At 42.4% G+C, this 20406-nt stretch overlaps 1 protein-coding gene and 1 long non-coding RNA gene across 4 annotated transcripts in view; one reads left to right on the plus strand and one right to left on the minus strand.

The window, feature by feature from the left end:
- NFYC (nuclear transcription factor Y subunit gamma) overlaps positions 1-15902 on the minus strand; it is a 64947-nt gene extending 49045 nt beyond the window's left edge. The window contains exon 1 of one of the 3 annotated variants that reach the window (XM_055586233.1): positions 15720-15902. The gene's annotated coding sequence lies outside the window, so the exon portion shown is untranslated. The remainder of the gene's footprint in view (positions 1-15719) is intronic. The other 2 variants (XM_055586236.1, XM_055586232.1) reach the window with 2 other exon arrangements.
- An 89-nt stretch (positions 15903-15991) lies between these two features.
- Positions 15992-18516, plus strand: LOC129655612 (uncharacterized). The gene is made up of 2 exons (XR_008716057.1): positions 15992-16101; positions 17957-18516. It is a non-coding gene; the product is annotated as an uncharacterized LOC129655612 (long non-coding RNA).
- The last annotated feature ends 1890 nt before the right edge of the window (positions 18517-20406 follow it).

Genomic DNA, 20406 nt, shown 5'->3' on the forward strand with positions numbered 1-20406 from the left:
GTTCCCACCCAAAGGATTTCTTATTGGCTGTCAGAGTTCCATTTTAAAAAAATTTAAGGTAATTTAACTGCTTCTGATTGGCCATCAAAGATGTCTGTAAGATACTGCTCCAGGATCCTATGGCAGTAAACCAGAAAAGCAATGTGCACAAGGTTGGAAAGTTGTGGCTTAACTATCTTCAGCTTTCTGTTGAGCATTAACAGAAGAAGAAAAAGAAAACTGGGTGGGCTAAATCCAATGGCTCCAAAGAAAATACAGCTTCTTTAAAGTAAAAAAGAGTGATATCAATGCTCATACAACAGTCTGCAAGATTTCCAAAAAGGCATCTGTCATTATGTCCATGGTAATTTCAAAAGCACACATTTCATTATTTTGAAATATAAACGAATCTAAGTAGAAAAATTCTGTGATAGTGTATGAAGTTAGTGACAGGTACAGTGGTATTTTCAAAAAGTCCACCAGGAACCCAAGAGGAAAATATAATGATAAAGGGGGGGAAAACTGGCAAACAGTGAACATTAGTGAATATACTATTTAAAACAATATAGTTTGATGGGTTAACTAATTTATTTAGGGTGGTTACAAAATATTGCTGATTAGCTTTCAATATAACAGAATTTTAATATCAAGAGGATTAACTTTTCTACCACATTTTTAAGAATAAGCACAGGGCTGATGAATTTTAAGTATCGTGGTTACTGAAGACATTCTGGGTACTAAAGTTTACCAGTGGTGGTCAAAGACTTGTTATGGATTACGTGCCCAACTGTTTATGTTTTAAGAGAAGCCTTCTAATACAGTGAAAATCAATTAAAATTTTTTTAAAAAAGTATTCAAATAGAAACATCTCATTATTACCTGAGGCCTTTAATGATCTCCTTAGATCTGCTTCCTCTCATCAAAACAAAATATCCCAGGACTAAACAACACAACTGTTTTGCAGACAAATGAGATCCTTTCTAGAAATTCCTCAATTTTACATAAGAGGTCATTACAGACATATGCAGAGATCCAGCAGTTTCCTGAAAAAGAAGCAAGGTGGACTGTCCAATGACTTTGCCATACTAACTTCTCTTAGAGAAAGACGGAGGTGCAGAGATGTTAAGCAACTGGCCCCTAGCCATTCATCTAGGATTTAAACTCAGGCCCCACCCAGGGTGGTAACCTTGCCATGGCACTACAATGCTTACCAAGACATGGAGCACCCCAGGCCCAAGTCCAAGGAAATTCTCAGATGTCACATTTACAGTCCTTCATTGGTATCCATGGGAGACTGGTTCCAGGATCCCCCGCATTTACTAAAATCCAAGGATGATCAAGCCCCTTATATTAGGTAGTGCAATACTGTTGACCCTCTGTATTTGTGAGTTCAGTATACACAGACAGAGGCTGACTGTATGCATAGATAGCATTAGTCATCACACCCAACTTCATTAACAATTATGATGTTTAATTTCATCTGTTGGTTAGAGATCCAGTTAAGTATCTGACAAACAGCACTCCATAATATGATACAAATTTTATTGCTAAACTACTAGAAACATTTAACCAGTAGCAAATCACATGTATACTTTTTAAGGACTAGAAACAACTATATCATTAAAAAGATTATACATTAAAATATTAAAGGACTGCATGGCAATTTCACTACGGCATCTAAATAAGAGCTCAGATACGCTAACAGAGTGCATTGTGGGACGATTTCTGAAGCTACACAGAGTTACAGATATTGCAGTTCTTTTCTGAAAGGTTTAGATCCTGAATAGCTACCAACTTTGGAAGGGAAGGCAGAAGGCCAATAGGCTAGTTGTGTGCCTTATTCATGCTAGAGCCTTGCCTAACCTCGTAAGACTGGGGGTCAGGTCAGCTGCAAGGAAGCAAAAAAGCTGCTTTGAGGGGTGGGAAGCAGAGGAATATGCTTATTCACATCAAAACAACTAAACACTGGGAATCAGGAAAAGCTAATTCCAAATTGAGATTCCTCTACTTATTAACTGTATGACACTAGGCTAACCCTGAGCCTCAGTCTCCTTATCAGTGATATATGGATATCACCATCTGTATCAGAGTCACTCTAAGAATTAAATGAGCTAGCATACGTAAAGTATACTGTACTGTGTCTGAAAAAGCATTAAAAAAAGGAGGGGGGGGGATACTAAAGGTCACCCAATCCAAATTCCTTGTTTTACAAAGGGGTTAAAGTTCAGAAAAGCCTAGCTCCTTAAGGCCCCAAAGCTACTATGAAGTAATGTCTCTTTTTTTTATCTCCAGCATACTCTGCAACCCTGCAGAAAGCAACTCCTGAGCCTTAAAGAGCAGTGTAGGAGGACTACCAGCTGCTACTAAAAATCTTCCCCAACTTTATGCTGGAAATCCGTGCCTTTCACCACCAATCCCAGCTGAGGTCTAGTTATTGTTCCAAAAGTCTACCTCTGACTCCACTTTTGATGCACCAGATTAAACCAAACATGCCCCTTGATACTTTGTGATGGTCTTTGGCATAGTTTTTATTAGTTCTTGGCAGTTTGCAAGAAAAACACTTCAATCCCTGTTTCTCATCAACAGTCACCTTAGTAGAATTCAAGCCACCAGTGGGGGTTTACCAGGTGGCTCAGTGGTAAAGAATCCACTTGGCAATGCAGGAGACATGGGTTCCATCTTTGGGTCGGGAAGATCCCCTGGAGAAGGAAATGGCAACACACTCCAGTATTCTTGCCTGGGAAATCCCATGGACACAGGAGCTTGGCAGGCTACAGTCCATAGGGTCGCAAAAGAGTCAGAAACTACTTAACAACAACAAGTAGGAAGAGAAATTACCCTAGAATTTCCATCTGGAAGTCCCACTCAGGTTGGCTTTCTCTAGCTTAACATTGCTGTGGACCAAGAGCCTCTGCGATTCTAACTCATTTTCTTCCCCAATCCTGGTCTCAGGAGCCTCTCACCAGACAATTGTATCATCTTGCCCTAAAAAACACCCTAAGATAAGAACCAGTGCATTGGTTACATTGGTCAAGCTTTAATGATTCCAAAGAAGGCAGAGTGGGAATTGATGCTCTTAGTCAGAAAACTGATTTTAAATCACAATTACCTACTTACTAGCTTTATAACCTTGGCCAAGTTACTTAACCATCTTGGAGCTCACTTTCTCATGTGTAAAATGGAAATAAAAAAGTAACACCAACTCACAGAAATGCTTGCTTAAATGAGATAAGTTACAGCACTCAACATTAATACCTGGCATGTGGTAGGTGCTTAGTTAACATTTAAATATACACTTGACTATAGAACCTATCACATACTGAATTACTTTTTAACATGTCTCTATTACCAGACAAGGACTTCTTGAAGAAAGCAACTGTGTCTCATTTATATCTACATATATCCTCAGTGCTCAGAACAGAGATATAAATCAAACCCTAACCTGGCCTAAGACTGGTTCCAAATAGGAAAAGGAGTACGTCAAGGCTGTATATTGTCACCCTGCTTATTTAACTTATATGCAGAGTACATCATGAGAAATGCTGGGCTAGAGGAAGCACAAGCTGTAATCAAGGCTGCCGGGAGAAATATCAATAACCTCAGATATACAGATGACACCACCCTTATGACAGAAAGTGAAGAAGAACTTAAGAGCCTCTTGATGAAAGTGAAAGAGGAGAGGGAAAAAGTTGGCTTAAAGCTCAACATTTAGAAAACTAAGATCATGGCATCCGGTCCCATCACTTTATGGCAATTAGATGGGAAAACAACGGAAACAGTGGCTGACTTTATTTGGGGGGGCTCCAAAATCACTGCAGATGGTGATTACAGCCATGAAATTAAAAGACATTTACTCCTTGGAAGGAAAGCTATGACCAACCTAGACAGCACATTAAAAAGCAGAGACATTACTTCGTCCACAAAGCTCCGTCTAGTCAAGGCTATGGTTTTTCCAATAGTCATGTATGGATGTGAGAGTTGGACTATAAAGCAAGCTGAGTGCTGAAGAAGTGATGCTTTTGAACTGTGGTGCTGGAGAAGACTCTTGAGAGTCCCTTGGACTGCAAGGAGATCCAACCAGTCCATCCTAAAGGAAATCAGTCCTGGGTGTTCACTGAAGAAGGAAATGGCAAACCACTCCAGTGTTCTTGCCTTGAGAATCCCAGGGACAGGGGAGCCTGGTGGGCTGCTGTCTATGGGGTCTGAAGCGACTTAGCAGTAGCAGTTCACTGGAAAGACTGATGTTGAAGCTGAAACTCCAAAATTTTGGCCACCTGATGCAAAGAGCTGACTCATTTGAAAAGACCATGATGTTGGGAAAGACTGAAGGCAGGAGGAGAAGGGGACGACTGAGGATGAGATGGTTGGATGGCATCACTGACTCAATGGACATGAGTTTGGGTAGACTCCGAGAGTTGGTGATGGACAGGGAGGCCTGGCGTGCTGCGGTTCATGGGGTCACAAGCAGTGAGACACGACTGAGCAACTGAACTGAACTGAACCTGGCACAGCGTCAATGAAATAATAAGGAGTAATGGGGATTAAGGGGAACTGGAGAGTGCACACCTCATCCAAAGGGGCAGCTCCTGGGGGACTGCCCGGTGGTTCAGTGGTTAGGACTTGGCACTTTGACTGCCAGGGACCCTGGGTTCGATCTCTGGTTGGGGAACTAAGATCCCACAAGCCATGCAGCACAGCCAAAAAAGGGAGGTGGGGAGCAGTTACTACTCAGCTCCAACTGATGAGGGCCATGGAGGAATGCTGGTCCATCGCAGTGACAGCTTCAGATTCAATGTAAGAAGCAAAAGCCAGATCCTGGACACACAAAAAGTTGAAGCTAGCACAACTCCTGATATAGCATCCTGAAGAATGACTAAAGAACCAGAGTCACGGGCCGAAGCTGGTCTCAACCACCATAACAATCCTGCTAAGGACAGGGTCTTGCTCAGTACCCCAGATCACTTGATCTTGGAGGTTACACCATATTCCAGCAGAAGCAAAAATAGCAGCAAAGAAACTGGGCTCTTTAGCAGCCTGAACATTTTATTGATGGTGTCCTTAATTGACCCTTTTGGACTAGTAAGTAAACCTGGGGTCCCAGGAAATATCAGAGACGAGAACATCTAGAGAAAAATGAACTTTTCATATGCTGAGATGGACAAACAAAGCCATTTTCATTTGACTATTAAATTTGTTGTGTGCCTTATTATACACTAAGCTGATGAAATGGATATATATAGCAGTTTTGCACTGATGCTGTTATAGGTTTGTGGGTTTGAGTTTGTTTTGTTTTGTTTTGAAAGAATACCTTTAATCCAAGTAGCCAGAATCAAGCAGCATTAGTATTTTGGGTTATATACTTTTAAAAGCTTTTCTTATATAAATGAGATATGAGGTTAAGTTAGTTCCCCCAAATTAGATAATACCATACAAAAATACTATACCAACTGTTTTGTAATCTTTTCACTTAAATAATGTGAATAATTTCCCCTATCAAATAAAGACCTACATCCCTTATAATAATTGAATGACAGTCCACTGAATGGATGCAATTTTTAATGAGTCCCATATTAATGAATAATCTCAATGTCTTCAATTTTATTCTTAACCACTGGACCACCAGGAAAATCTTCAATTTTAAAACACTGTAAATAGCATCACAGAGAACATCCATTATGCCCATTCCCTGTGTCACTACCCTCATTATCTCTTCCAGAACCCTTGGAACGGCTTCATAAGGAGTATTATTTTGTTTGGTTTAGGAAAAAAGAAAAAGGAAACCAGATTGTTTTAAATGATAAATCTTCACATTTTCAAGTTTAATTTTTAAAAAAAAATTATAAGCAGATCAAAGAAAATTGAGGGCTGCCAGACTGTAACTTCTGACCCTTATTTTTCACCTGACTTGGTCCTGAAACACTATTAGCTATTTTCCAAATCAAAATCACCTTCAAGTACAAAAAAAAAAAAAAGTATGTCAACACATTTTCCAAAAAATCTGATAGATATTCTGAAGATAATCTCCAAAGAAGTCCCAGAAGCATTCTGAGCAATGGTAACATCATCAGAATAAAGAACATGGTGCTGGCGCTCAGTAAATGGCTGCATAAGTGGATTATAAATTCTCAATTATTTGTTTTTTAAAAATAAATTATATTCTCCAAAGCATAAATGAAGACCAATGGATGGTCAACTATTCTAGAGAGACCAGTGGTTAATGATGCATGTAGAATAACAACACAGTGCCTGATGAACAGCAAGTGCTCCGAAAGATGGAGACTGCTTCTGTTAATACTGCTACTGGCAATGGGACTACATGATCTTTGAAATCACATAATCCCTAAGAGTCTATGTTAGTTTGGAAACATATATGTTCCCAGAGAAGTCCTTTCCCACTACTGGCCCAGCTAGCCTATACAAAGGATTCATTTTTTATTCATAAACTCTTTATACCTGAACTGCTCAACTGGGCTCTACTCCACATCAGTCATAACATGAAATGCTGATCAAGCATTCTCACAAACAGGGTTCCATGGCCCAGTAAGTTCGAGAAACGCTGCATACTGTATTCTTTCTCTTGAAGGGCTGTACATGAGCACAAACGTTCTCAATACTAATTATATAGAAAAGAAATGCCTTTGGCCATTATTTTGTCAAGGATCCTTCTTCACCCCCCGAGGATACTTACTCGCATTGTATAAGAACTAATGTTCAATGAACAGCTTGGGAAATGCTGCTCCAGGCCAACTTACACATTTTAGTGGAATGAAAAGAAGACTACAGGCAAGTCTATTCTGACCACCTTCCAAAACGGTTGGGAGTTTTACACACATTATGGCATTTCCCTTTTTCATGACAATGACACTAAATATCACCATAAATAGCAATCCTCTGCCTCTCAAATAATTGCCAACCAAGTATGCTTTGCTTCTTAAATAGGCCCCAACTTTGTCATTTGATAATGAGCAAATTCTAAGCTACTTACCTTCAGGGTACAATAATAATTTTTGAGAGAGTTAAGAAACACAAAAATGTTCAACTGTGCAGATAGCATGTACTTTCTTTTTTCTCTTTTAAATGGACAGATCATGCCACTGGTGAGGGGATATGTTTTCTTAATACTGGGCAAAGAATCCCACTTCATACAGACACAGGAATGGAAAATTTGCAGCTCCTGAGGACAGGGTTAACAGTAATTAGGGACTCTGAAAACCCTCAGTAACTCTAACAAATGTAAGCCAATGATAAGATATAAAATACTCTACACTCCAGTATAATTTCCTGTGAGTCATTGAAGCACTTATTGAAGCACTGTTCAAAAGATCATTATTTTAGCTTATATTCATGAATGTGTTTAAGAATAATTCTTGAATTTGATTTATAACAATATACTGTCGATTTTAAATGGAGGGTGTTCATTTAAATAGGACATCTTATGTGCCTTGAACATGGAGATTTGAACCTTAATTTAAACCTTTTCTACTGGAAACATTCAAATGAAAAGATTAGACTAGTCCCTCTCTCTAAATTGCACCTTAAGTTTATCCATGAGAAAGCGCTCACTGTATAAAAGAAAGTACAATGGATTTAAATGAAACCTGCAGACAAGAACTTAAACCAAAATGGAAAATGCAACTCCCATGCTGAAAATGAGCAGAGGCAGCCTCACTGCTATCAGGTGCTTCACAGCTAAAACACGGAGAAGTGTGCAAAGGGTAAACACGGAGGTACACATGGAGAAGTAAAGCTGAGGCCCAAAGAACTGATGCTTTTGAACTGCGGTGTTGGAGAAGACTCTTGAGGGTCCCATGGACTGCAAGGAGATCCACCAGTCCATCCTAAAGGAAATCAGTTCTGAATATTCATTGGAAGTACTGATCCTGAAGCTGAAACTCCACTACTTTGGCCACCAGATGAGAAGAACTGACTCACTGGAAAAGACCCTGATGCTGGGAAAGACTGAAGGCAGGAGAAGGGGATGACAAAGGATAAGATGGTTGGATGGTATCACCGACTTGATGGACATGAGTTTGAGCAAGCTCCAGGAGTTGGTAATGGACAGGGAAGCCTGGTGTGCTGCAGACCATGGGGTCACAGTGTCAGACACGACTGAGTGACTAAACTGTGGAAAGGGTGCAGCAAATTTTGCAACCTGGCAAAAATTCCTGCAGGCAGGGAGATTTTTTTTCCTGGACCATTCTACAATGTTGTCTTTCTGCTTACTTTAAAGAAAATGTTATTCAGGTGACTACAAATCAAGCTGACAGTCCTACTTCAACTATTTCTACAATCAGAAAAAATTTTAAATGAATATAATACAAGTCTCTTTCTGGACATAATGATAAAACTGGTTGTTCTGATTTTAACAACCATTACTCTTTGGCAAATGTGAAGGCATTTTCTTCTCATGAGAACGATGATCACTCAGCACCTGGGGATTAACAGAGGGGATTAGGAGACAACCTAACACTGAAACAGGCTTCCCTGGTGGCTCAGAGAGTAAAGCGTCTGCCTGCAAGGCGGGAGACCTCGGTTTGATCCCTGGGTCGGGAAGATCCCCTGAAGAAGGAAATGGCAACCCACTCCAGTACTCTTACCTGGAGAATCCCGTGGACGGAGTTAGCCTGGTAGGCTACAGCCCACGGGGTCGCAAAGAGTCAGACACGACTGAGTGATTTCACTTTAACACTGAAACTAATGATTCTACAACTTTGTACATTCGTAAGTAATACTGACCTCACAGTGGTCCACTAGAAATCAGCTCCTAAATCACAACGGCACAACTAAATTAGAATATTTCTTTCATGTCAAATGGTTGCCCCATCCACCCCTCACCATGTAGAAATCCTACTGTACATAACAGAGCAGATAATTACAAAGCCTCCTCATCAAGGAAGCTCTAATTGGCTGTCAGACAGATTTTATGCTATTCTCAAAAGAAAGTGCTGTGTTCTCTCACTTATTAAGGCCCATTCAGTGACAGGCACCTACCATATGCTACTGTACTCATTTTCCATTAAGTACTCTGTAAGAGAGGTATTACTATTAGCCACTACTTTACATAGGAAGAAACTAAGGCTCAGACAGGTTAAAAATCTGACCCCTAGTTCCACAGAGGGTAAATACCTTACAGAGAAGAATTCTTTCCTAGGTCTGACTCCAAGGTCAGCAGCTACAGTGGCCCCTCCCAAAGGTACTCTTTGGCCAAAGCATTTTAAATCCACTTCCTCCTACAATTAATCTATTAATGTCATGTTAGGTGTTTTGAGTCTCTGTGGGAAAACACTAAAATGACCTTGTAGCCTTCCTAACTAGTCACAGTGCGCGCATGCAAAACCAAATAAACAAAATGAAAAGAGAGACTGTAAGACATCAGATAACTCACAAACAGTTTGCTTTGGGCACAAAAAATAGAATGGAAAAGAACAACTTGCTGGCTAAAGAATGTTCTTAGGTTGTATGCCTGAGGCTGGAATGAACCTCAAGAAGGTCATCTGTGACCTTAATAATGTTCTCTGCTACTCTCCCTCCTGTGACTGAGGCACACTTGTCAAAATACAATAGGTTCCTTAAGAGTCATCTCTGCCATCAAATCAGGTCTTCCACAGGACAGGGAATGCTGTCTAGCAGAATAAGCACTGGCCTGGGGATCCAGGGACTGGGAGACTTGGCCCTACCCTGGCATAGAAGTGACCTCATCAAGGTCATCACAGTTTTCAGGACTTTAGTACAAAGGGGTGTGCCTGAAAGAACCAAAGGCCACTTCCTGAGCTAAAATGCAAAAGTTTTTCTTTTCCCCCTAATATTCTAAGGAGTCAAGAGAACACTTTCTAAGAGTAAGGGTGCCACAAATTGTGTAAGAATCAAGAGTTACAGACTAGGACTTCCCTGGTGGTCCAGAGGTAAAGAGTCCGCCTGCCAATGCAGGGGACATGGGTTTGATCCCTGGTCTAGGAAGATTCCACACGCCATGGGTCACCTAAGCCCCTGCACCACGACTACTGAAACCACTGAGCCTGCGCTCTGGAGCCCACAAGCCACAACTACTGAGCCTGCGTACCTAGAGCCCGCACACTGCCACTAGAGAGAAACCCTCTCAAAACAACAAAAATAAATAATTTTGAAAAAAGTTTCAATTTTAAAAAAAGTTACAGACTTAATCTGGTCTCTGCCACTTACTTGCTGTGTGATCTTGAGCAAATTATTCAACTCTTCAGTTTCCTTATATAAAAATTAGGGTAGTAATAGTACCTATTTCATACTATGTGAGGATAAAACATATTGTTTATATCCTTGTTGGTTCAATGTAAGCACTCAATAAAAGGCAGTAACCATGACATTCTTGAATTTTATTCATATGGCTTTAGTGGCTCAGTACCTCTGAACTAAGAAATTTCAAAACTGCCTCAAAAAGACACTGACCATGGCTTATCTGGTGGCTCAGATGGTAAAGAATCTGCCTGCCATGCAGGAGACCCAAGTTTGATCCCTAGGTTGGGAAGATCCCCTGGAGAAGAGAATAGCAACCCACTTCCATATTCTTGCCTGGAGAATCCCATGGACAACGAAGTCTGGTGGGCTAAAGTCCATGGGGTCGCAAAGAGCTGGACATGACTGAGCAACTAAGCACACAGCATACACCATGGCCCTGAAGCAAGAGACAGACGGGCTCCAGACTGGACATTTACAATCATCCAGCCTGCTCTTACCCTGGAGAAGGAAATGGCAACCCACTCCGGTACTCTTGCCTGGAGAATTCCAAGGACAGAGGACCCTGGTGGGCTACAGTCCAGGGGATCACAAAGAGTGGGACACGACTCTGTGACTAACTTTCACTTTCAGCCTCCTCTTTGCATTTCCTGGAGCCCACCTCCTACCTCAGCCCCACATTTCACTTTGACTCCACTTCTCTGTAAATGGGGTAAGAAATCTTGAAGCTTTTCTAGTACGATGAATTAGTTTTGACCAAATGGGAAATGTGTAAACAAATAAGGTAATGATTATTTGTCGTAAGGATTAAATAAAATGACACAGAAATAGTCTACAAAGTATTCCTGGAGAAGTAAATGGCAACCTACTCCAGTACTCTTGCCTAGAGAATTCCAAGGACAAAGGGGCCTGGCGGGCTACAGTCCATGGGGTCACAAAGAGTCGGATATGACTGAGCGACTGACATACACACACACACACACACACACACGAAGTATTAGTATGATTTCTGCTTAGAAACAAAGCTGACATTCACAAGGTTTTAGTATAAACTCAGACCTCCTGGGAGTTCAAGATTTCTAGGGTGGTTAATTCCAAATGATAACAAGGCCCAGCGATTGGCCATGGGTTAATGGAGAATGTAGGGCTTCCCAGGTGGCGCTAGTAGTAAAGAACCAGCCTCCCAATACAGGAGACTTGAGAGGCAGGTTTGATCCCTTGGTCAGGAAGATCCCCTGGAGGGCATGGCAACCCACTCCAGTATTCTTGCCTGGAGAATCCCATAGACAGGAGCCTGGGGAAGGCCACAGTCCATAGGGTCTCAAAGAGTCAAACACAACTAAAGTGATACAGCGTGTGCGCGCATGCACATGCACACGCGCACGCACACACGCACACACACATACACACAATGTAGAATGTATACAGGCTAATGCAGAAAGGTATACTGGTGCTGAAGAGCTACCACTAAGAAATGCTTGCTGAATAAAAATGATATACGTATATGCCTATCTTTGTAACCTCGTTCAGATTTGCTAAAAAAGAAACTAGCTAATGGATGTCTTAACAGGCTTCATATTTGATTAACCTAATGACTAAGCCAAATGAAGCTGCGATGACCAGTTTACAAAACGCATGGCGTCCTATTTGCCCTCATACTTTTGACATTCATCTTCCACACTGCAGTGTAATTACAAGCATGAGGGAGGGGACCCTCACCTAATTATATAAGACTTCCAACTCACTTGAAACCTGAATTTAAATGTTTCCTTGAAAAATTGGAATTGCAAATATTCTGTTGTATCCAGTTTCAATTTACATGTCATTGAGGATAAGCATATCCTACAATCACCCCAGTCTGAAGAAGGCACTAGGTTTTTTGATAGGTCCCAGTGTTTGGAGCAGAGAAGGCAATGACACCCCACTCCAGTACTCCTGCCTGGAAAATCCCATGGGTGGAGGAGCCTGGTAGGCTGCAGTCCATGGGGTCACTCAGAGTTGGACACGACTGAGTGACTTCACTTTCACTTTTCACTTTCATGCATTGGAGAAGGCCATGGCAACCCACTCCAGTGTTCTTGCCTGGAGAATCCCAGGACAGCAGGGCCTGGTGGGCTGCCGTCTATGGGGTCACACAGAGTCGGACACGACTGAAGCGACTTAGCAGCAGCAGCAGCAGCAGCAGTGTTTGGAAACAAATGTGCTAAAGAATGGTGATGTTGGAAAAAGTTCCCCAGTGAGCTCTTTACACTATGTACTTGGTAGTTCTTCACTGCTCAGCATTAATCATTTCCAAATACAGAAAGTCTATGGCAACAATATTTTGAAGCCTGGTTTTAAAGAATGCAGATTCTTAAACTTTCTGCACATATTTTCTGCACATATTTTCACCTACCTGGGTTCAGAAAAACTCCAGCAGTTTACTATGTTAATCGCTCCCTTCACAATAGAAACCAAGGGATACAATTTAAACACCTAGTTGAAGAAACAATATTCTATATGGTTATCATTCTGTGGTCTGAACAGTACAACAAACTCTTATTGTAATTATTCAAATAAATACAATTTCTTATTCAAATTCTCCCACTCAATACATCCCTAACATCCAGAAGTCAAGGAAAAATGATCCACTGTGAAATGTAAAACTACCTGAGAGTTTTGACAAGTCAGGTTTATGCTGATAGCAAGACACAGCAGATAAAACTACAAGCTTTGACATCAGGCTACTTGAATTTTAATCCCAGCTCAACCACTGAGCAACACTGGAGAAGCTACTTACCTCTCTGATCTTCAATTTTCTCATCTGCAACATGAGGATGTCTACCTAACAGAAAATGTGTTAAATGTACTCCAAAATGTCAATCCCCTTCCTCTACTACTTTCCCCTTCTGTCTTGAAATTTTAGTTGCGTTCACATAAAACTGAGAAATGTGAAAATCACAGGAGTTTCTTGAAAACAGAAATGTAATATCTATCTAAAGTTGAAAGAACCACCTAAAATAGACAAGGAAAAACAAATTAGAAAAACAGAGGTTTAACAAATGTGTTTCCATGATCTCCAAACCTCAGGAGGAGCAAACGTAATACAATCCAAGTTACTACAATTCAAAGAGAAAGGAATGTACCCCCAACAAGCTGACTCTTAACAACTCTCAATTTTAAAAAAATCTTTTTTAAATATGAACCACAGAGTTCACAAACCCTGTTACATAAGACAAGATGCAAGATGCTATGCACTAGCTTATTTTCGCTCCGAGCTGCTTATGAAAAAAATTTTCCTTTAGTGTGTATGAGGGTGGGTGTGCTTTTTAGACATATATAAAAGGAAATAAATGTGTCAAGATCTAGGATCTGTCAAGTGCTCCTCCACTAAAGAGGAACCTAACAACATCCTTTCAAACAAACAATTGCCAAGTATCTGATATTTGCTAGAAAGAGTAGCTTTGGAAACCTGGAAACTGAGCCCTGATCTGTAACTTTCCTAGAGCAGTAAAACTACATGTGTGTGTTAGTTACTCAGCTGCGCCGGACTCTTTGTGATCCCATGGACTGTAGCCCACCAAGCTCCTCTATCCATGGAATTCTCCAGGCAAGAATACTGGAGTGGGTTGCCATTCCCTTCTACAGGGGATCTTCCCAACCCAGGGATTGAACCTGGGTCTCTGTACTGCAGGCAGATTCTTTACCGTCTAAGCCACAAACCTTCCTATAGAATACCTAAAACTAGCAGCATGGTCCTGAGACCCCATCATCTATAACTACTCTCTTAATATGATTCCCAATCTGAAAATGTTTCCCTAAATGCTTCTACTTTTTCACTCCTACAGATCTGTCACTATTAAATGCTGTGCCCCCTAGGCTGGGCATTCTGTTATTAAGAACAAGCACACCTATCCAATAGATTGCCTCCCTCTCAGCCTGGAACTAAAATGCCTCTTGATGAAGGTGAAAGAGGAGAGTGAAAAAGTTGGCTTAAAACTCAACATTCAGAAAACTAAGATCATGGCATCTGGTCCCATCACTTCATGGGAAATAGATGTGGAAACAGTGTCAGACTCTTGGGCTCCAAAATCACTGCAGATGGTGACTGCGGCCATGAAATTAAAAGACGCTTACTCCTTGGAAGAAAAGTTATGACCAACCTAGATAGCATATTGAAAAGCAGAGATATTACTTTGCCAACAAAGGCCCGTCAAGGCTATGGTTTTTCCAGTGGTCATGTATGGATGTGAGAGTTGGACTGTGAAGAAGGCTGAGCGCCGAAGAATTGATGCTTTTGAACTGTGGTGTTGGAGAAGACTCTTGAGAGTCCCTTGGACTGCAAGGAGATCCAGCCAGTCCATTCTGAAGGAGATCAGCCCTGGGATTTCTTTGGAAGGAATGATGCTGAAGCTGAAACTCCAGTACTTTGGCCACCTCATGCGAAAAGTTGACTCATTGGAAAAGACTCTGATGCTGGGAGGGATTGGGGGCAGGAGGAGAAGGCGACGACAGAGGATGAGATGGCTGGATGGCATCACTGACACGATGTTCGTGAGTCTGAGTGAACTCCGGGAGTTCGTGAGGGACAGGGAGGTCTGGCATGCTGCAGTTCATGGGGTCGCAAAGAGTCGGACACGACTGAGCGACTGGACTGAACTGAACGGCCTGGATTTGTTTACTTCCTCCTCACACCATAACCACAGCCCTAATCTGGTAACTACGGACTCCAGGGTTTCACCAAAACCTGTGTTTCAGCACTGGCACTCTCTAGCAAAATTCCTCTGATCCTATTGTTCATCGGATATGTCTCTAGGGCCCTGATGCCCTCTCTTTCTATACTATGCTCTCAGATTTGGCATCTGTGGACATCAGGGTCATTCCCTGTGTTATACTCCAAGTCTAGCACCCCTGGATCTCAAAGATCATCTCAACCTGTAACTCAGGTTTCAGCGTTTCCAAGCCTGGCACCCTTGTGGCTTACACGCCCCTATCCCAGGCCATGCACGTTCCACGGAGGGCACCTCAGGAATTTGGAGTGCCTCCCACTCCCAGCCACGCATAGGATACTCCTGAAGTACTTGCCAGACCATCACCCTCTCTCCCGGCTTAAGGCCTCTAGGCTCGCCCCCAACCTCCACCCCACGCCTGCGCTGTAAGTGGTCATCGCTCGGCCGACCGAGACGAAGACGCGAGCATCCCCACAGCCTCTGATTCCCTGACAACCCCTAGGCCGAAGCCAGCGCGACCAATAACGTGCCAGGTCCTCGGCCTCCCCGCCACCGACCAATCACGAGCGAGCCCCCCCGCCGTCGCCTTCCGCCAATGGGAGAAAGCCCGCGAGCCGGGCCGACAAGGCGCACGGACCCCACGAGCGCTACGGCGGCGGGCCAGCGAGAACACAACATGGCGGTGGGCAGGCCGGACCGAACTACAGGAGCAGCCACGCGAGGGAAGTGAGGTCTCCGCCGAGGGCGGGAAGCGCCGCCCCTCCCCCCGCGACCGCCGCTCACCTCTCCCCCTCCCACCCGCGGTCGCTCCCGCACACTCACACGCCTCGGCTCAGAAGTCCAGGGAAGAGCAGGAGCCGCCCCCGCGCTCCGGCGGAGTCGGGCAATGCAGAGGCCTGGGCACGACGGAGGGGAGGGGGAAGCGTGCGTCACGGAGAACGGAGCGCGCCCTAAGCCGGGGTACAAACAAGATGGCGGCCACGCCGTTCGCACCGTCTCCCCCCGCTTCCCCTCCCCCTCCCTTGGCGCCTTGGCTCCTAGTGTCTTTAATGCGCAGAAGCTTAGTTGCTTGAAGTCTCGCGAGAATTGAGAAGGGGCGACGACTTGGTGAGACTTGAGCCATCTGACCCCGCCCCCTTTAGAGTCCAGAGGTATCTAGCGGGGTCCTAGACAGCGTATTCAGCTTTTGTGGACCTCTGCTATGGTACGCACGCTTTTGAGTTTTAGGGGAATAGATAGTTTTTCGTGGTTTTTTTTTTTTTTTTTTTAATTTAGGAGGTAACAGAGCTGGAGGATGGAGGGCGGCATGGGGAATGCCAGATTAAGTGCGCCGTTAAAGAAGACAGCTGCCAGTACCGTAAAAGGGGATTTAAAACAGTAAAGATATACTTCAAAATAAAGAACAGCACTTTTCCTAGAATGGTCACCTTGTAACTTTACGTCTATATGCACATTGTTTTTGTCACTTGAAGGCAGAATTAAAAATTCTTTAAAAACAATTGGAAACTGAACTGCAACCACCATTCGTATTCATACTTTACCGCTTTAATCTCCACAACTACTTAGTCCGAAGGCATTAGCATTATTTCTATTTTACTGGTGATGAAGTTGAAGTGCCAAAATGTTAAGTAACTTAATGAAGGCTCCTCAGATAGTTAGTGGCGAAACTCAGTTTGAATAGTCCCCAAATCTGTATATAAGTACATCAAATATGTATTCAGTAGAATCATCCACAGTGAAACAGTGTGCACTAGGTTGCAAGCACAAATAAGACTGCTTTTGCTGGTGGTTACCTTGAAGTTTACAAATGACTTCTGAGACTTGTTTTTCGGGGCTCCTCAACAATAACATCAATACACTATTATTATTTCCTTCCTTTGAGTTTATGACCCCAGTGATAAAGTTGTTGAGAATAGTGGAATTAAACCCTTGACTTGAATTCAGCTTCCTCTACCATTTCCCAGGGAAATTGTTTTCAAATCCAGCCTTAATAAATCTCACTTAATGCACTCAATAAATATTTGATGAATAAATAAAACCTAACTAGTTACAAGACACTTGAGTTCACTAAGTCTTGTTGATTTCTTCATCTGTAAAGTGATCTAATTCCTACCTCAGAGTGTCAGGGATATTGAATGAAACAGTTTAAGAGAGAGTGCTTTGCAAAAGTATTTCAAAGTAGTGATAATGATATTTTCAGACATGAGAAATGGCATAAAAATTAAAAACAGACTCAAGAAATAGTATGTTGAGATAAATAAGCTTGGCTAATAGGGAAAAGCTAGGTAAGTCTTTTTACAAATATTTATTGAGCAATTTTTACATATACTGTGCTTATGAAAGAGAAGTAAAAATGTGCAGGGGACAACACAAATTAGTATTATTAGTTATCATTATTATATTTAAGTATTGACAGTAGATGGGCTTCCCTAGTGGCTCAGCAGTAAAGAATCTGCCTGCCTGTGCAGGAGTCATGGGTTTGATCCCTGGAGGGGGGAGATCCCCTGGGAGAGGGCATGGCAACCCACTCCAGTATTGTTGCCTGGGAAATCCCATGGACAGAGGAGCCTGGTGGGCCACAGTCCATGGGGTCACAAAGAGTTGCACACAACTTAGTGACTAAGCAAACACTGACGGTATATAGGGGCTGTAGTCAATTTCCCTCTGGGAGCATGGAAATCAGGTTGCCCTCAGAATTAAACTAATAAAAATTTACATAGTAGAAGAAATTATCTAAGGACGATAGTAAACATTAAACAACAGCAGGTGTTCAAGCACTGATCTACCAGGTGTGAAGTCCAGGAAGGGTCCTGGAGATACCGTCTATGCTTGATGTTAAGCTTTCAGTTGCCAGTTTGTGGGTAGTAGGTCCCAGTGGAGGAGTTGTCAGGAGACTTGGAGCTATTTACCAACTAGCACAAAAGTATTTCAGTATTTTAACAGTTAATATTTATAACTGATAACAGTCACACTAATACATATAGCCTGAGTATTAGTCCTTGCTGTAGACTGTGATTATCAATATTCTCTGCCCCTCCTTTGCTAAAATTCTCCCTCAGGGACTTCACTGGTGCTCCAGCAGTTGAGAATCTGCCTCAGGGGACATGATTCCATCCCTGATCCAGGAAGATCCCACATGCCACAGAGCAACTAAGCCACAACTCATGAGCCTGTGCTCTAGAGCCCGTGCTTCACAAGAAGAGAAGCCACCACAATGAGAAGCTGGTAAACCACAACTAGAGAGTAGCCCCTGCTTGCCACAACTAAAGAAAGCCCCTGTGCAGCCACGAAGACCCAGCACAGCCAATAAACAAATAAACAAAACCCTCCCTATCTGGCCTGTCCCTAGAAGGTTGTACTTCTCACCCTAATGTCCTCAAGCTTGACTTTGTTTTGGTTAATGAAATGTGAGTAGAAATAGCTTGATCCACTTCTGAGCAGAAATGTATGAGCCATCTCATGATTCCACCATATTTTTTTCTCAGTCATGAGAGGATCACGTTCCAAATAGGGCTACTTTTCCAGGTTTGGTCCCAGAATGAAGATGTGCAGAGCCACAGTTGACACACACGACATGTAATGTGAGTAAAGAAATAAATCTTTGTTAATAAGCTGCTGAGATTGTTTTAGTTGTTTGTTATTGCAGCATAATTTAGCTAGCCTAAACTGGCAGACACAGCTCTGAAACCCAGGTGACTCAGTGGTAAGAATCCACCTGCCATTGCAGGAGATTCAAGAGACTTAGGCTCGATCCTGGAGTCTGAAAGATTCCCTGGAGGAGTAAATGGCAACCACTCCAGTATTCTTGCCTGGGAAATGGTAGAGGAAGCTGGCGGGCTACAGTACACGGGGCGCAAACAGTGGGACATGACTCAGCACACACACATATCACATGCACACACTCGGGTAAGCCAAGAGTTTATCTACAAACGTGATCAAAAATAAACGCTGATCCAGTTCATATGAGAGGAATCTCAAGGCAGATATGATCGTAATTTAATAGAAACCTAATCAATCTTGTCAGCCAACCATTCTGTACCGTATTTGGAGACTATTCTGTCAAACAATAGTCTGTATCCTATTTGGAGAGAGATTCTGTGAACTAAAGGGCTTAATCAGACATGACAACTGAAAACAAGGCAGAAACGAGCATTAATGTTGTCCCTCTAAGCCCTGTCTCAGTCAGACTGACCTGGGCATTCAGATTTTCTTGTCCATGTCATCCCTACAGTGGGTGAATTATCTCTGGGTGCCTCAGCTAAGAAATGCTCCTTAAGATCAATATGCCTTCCTGGTGTGATTCTGTGCTCACCCAGCAAGTGTCCTGCCTCTGGGACAGAATTTAGTGATCTACCACCTAGAGGATTCCAGTTCTCTTGATAATTGCATTTTTCATTGTAAATTAATCTACTAGATCCTGGTGTATGTAACTATCCATTTTTGTGAACTGAGAGAATATAAGAGCCCTCCTGGGAGATGGTTCCACTCTGTGCTTGCTGTTAAAACCTGGCTTCTGAGATGGCAAGACAGGCCCAGTTCTGAGATGATGGTAGATTCCCTAAAGTGTTAAAACTATAGAGGGGCCTCTCTAGAATACCTTAAGCTACACCCCTCTATCTCAGTGTATGGCATCTTTGATATTAAAGAAGACCAGTAAGTGCTAAAGAGAGATATAATTCACATGTTGTGGGAGTTCAAAAAGGAAGAGATCACTTCCACTTAGTATGAAACAATGGGAAGAATTCAGGAAAGATTTGTGAGGATGTGGCATTTTAAAAATGTGTAGAATTATGGAAAGAGCATGCCATGTATAGGTGGCCACTAGATCACGTATAGGAAGCAGGGGGTTGAGGGAGGAAATAAAGAAGATGATGGAAAGGGAAAAAGCATCATCTGGAAAAATGCATTTTGGTCAGATTAAGGCTCTTGGGTTTTATTTTCTGCTAAGGAGACTTAGTGGTGGAAGTCTTATTGTTTTTATTTAATTTTACCATTTTAATTACTTTTAAGAGTACAGTTTATTGGCAATAAGTACGTTCACATCATTGTGCAACCGTCACCACTATTTGTCTCCAGAATTTTTTAGTCATCCCATGCTGAAACTCGGTGCCCATTAAACAATAACTCCCCATCCTCCCCACCCTCAGCTCCTAGGAACCCCTGTTCTCTTTTCTCCTTTTGAATTTGACTATTCCAAGTATATAAGTGGAATTATATTGGGCTGGCCAACAAATTCGTTCAGGATTTTCCACAAGACGTTACAGAGAAACCGAAATGAACTTTTTGGCCAACCTGATACAAAATTTACCCTTTTGTGTCTGGCATGTTTCATTTAGCATAATGTGTTCAAGTTTCATCCATGTCATATAGCACATCCAAAACTTTCATTTCTTTCTTTTTTGGAGGGAGGAAGAAGAGGGTAGAGAAAACACACATGCTTGAGGAAGGTGCAAAGGCACATGGGACAAGGGCCTTGCCACCAGGGCCTTGCGCTAATGACTCACCTCTC

This window comes from Bubalus kerabau, chromosome 6 (genome assembly GCF_029407905.1).
Source record: "Bubalus kerabau isolate K-KA32 ecotype Philippines breed swamp buffalo chromosome 6, PCC_UOA_SB_1v2, whole genome shotgun sequence".
Taxonomy (NCBI): domain Eukaryota; kingdom Metazoa; phylum Chordata; class Mammalia; order Artiodactyla; family Bovidae; genus Bubalus; species Bubalus kerabau.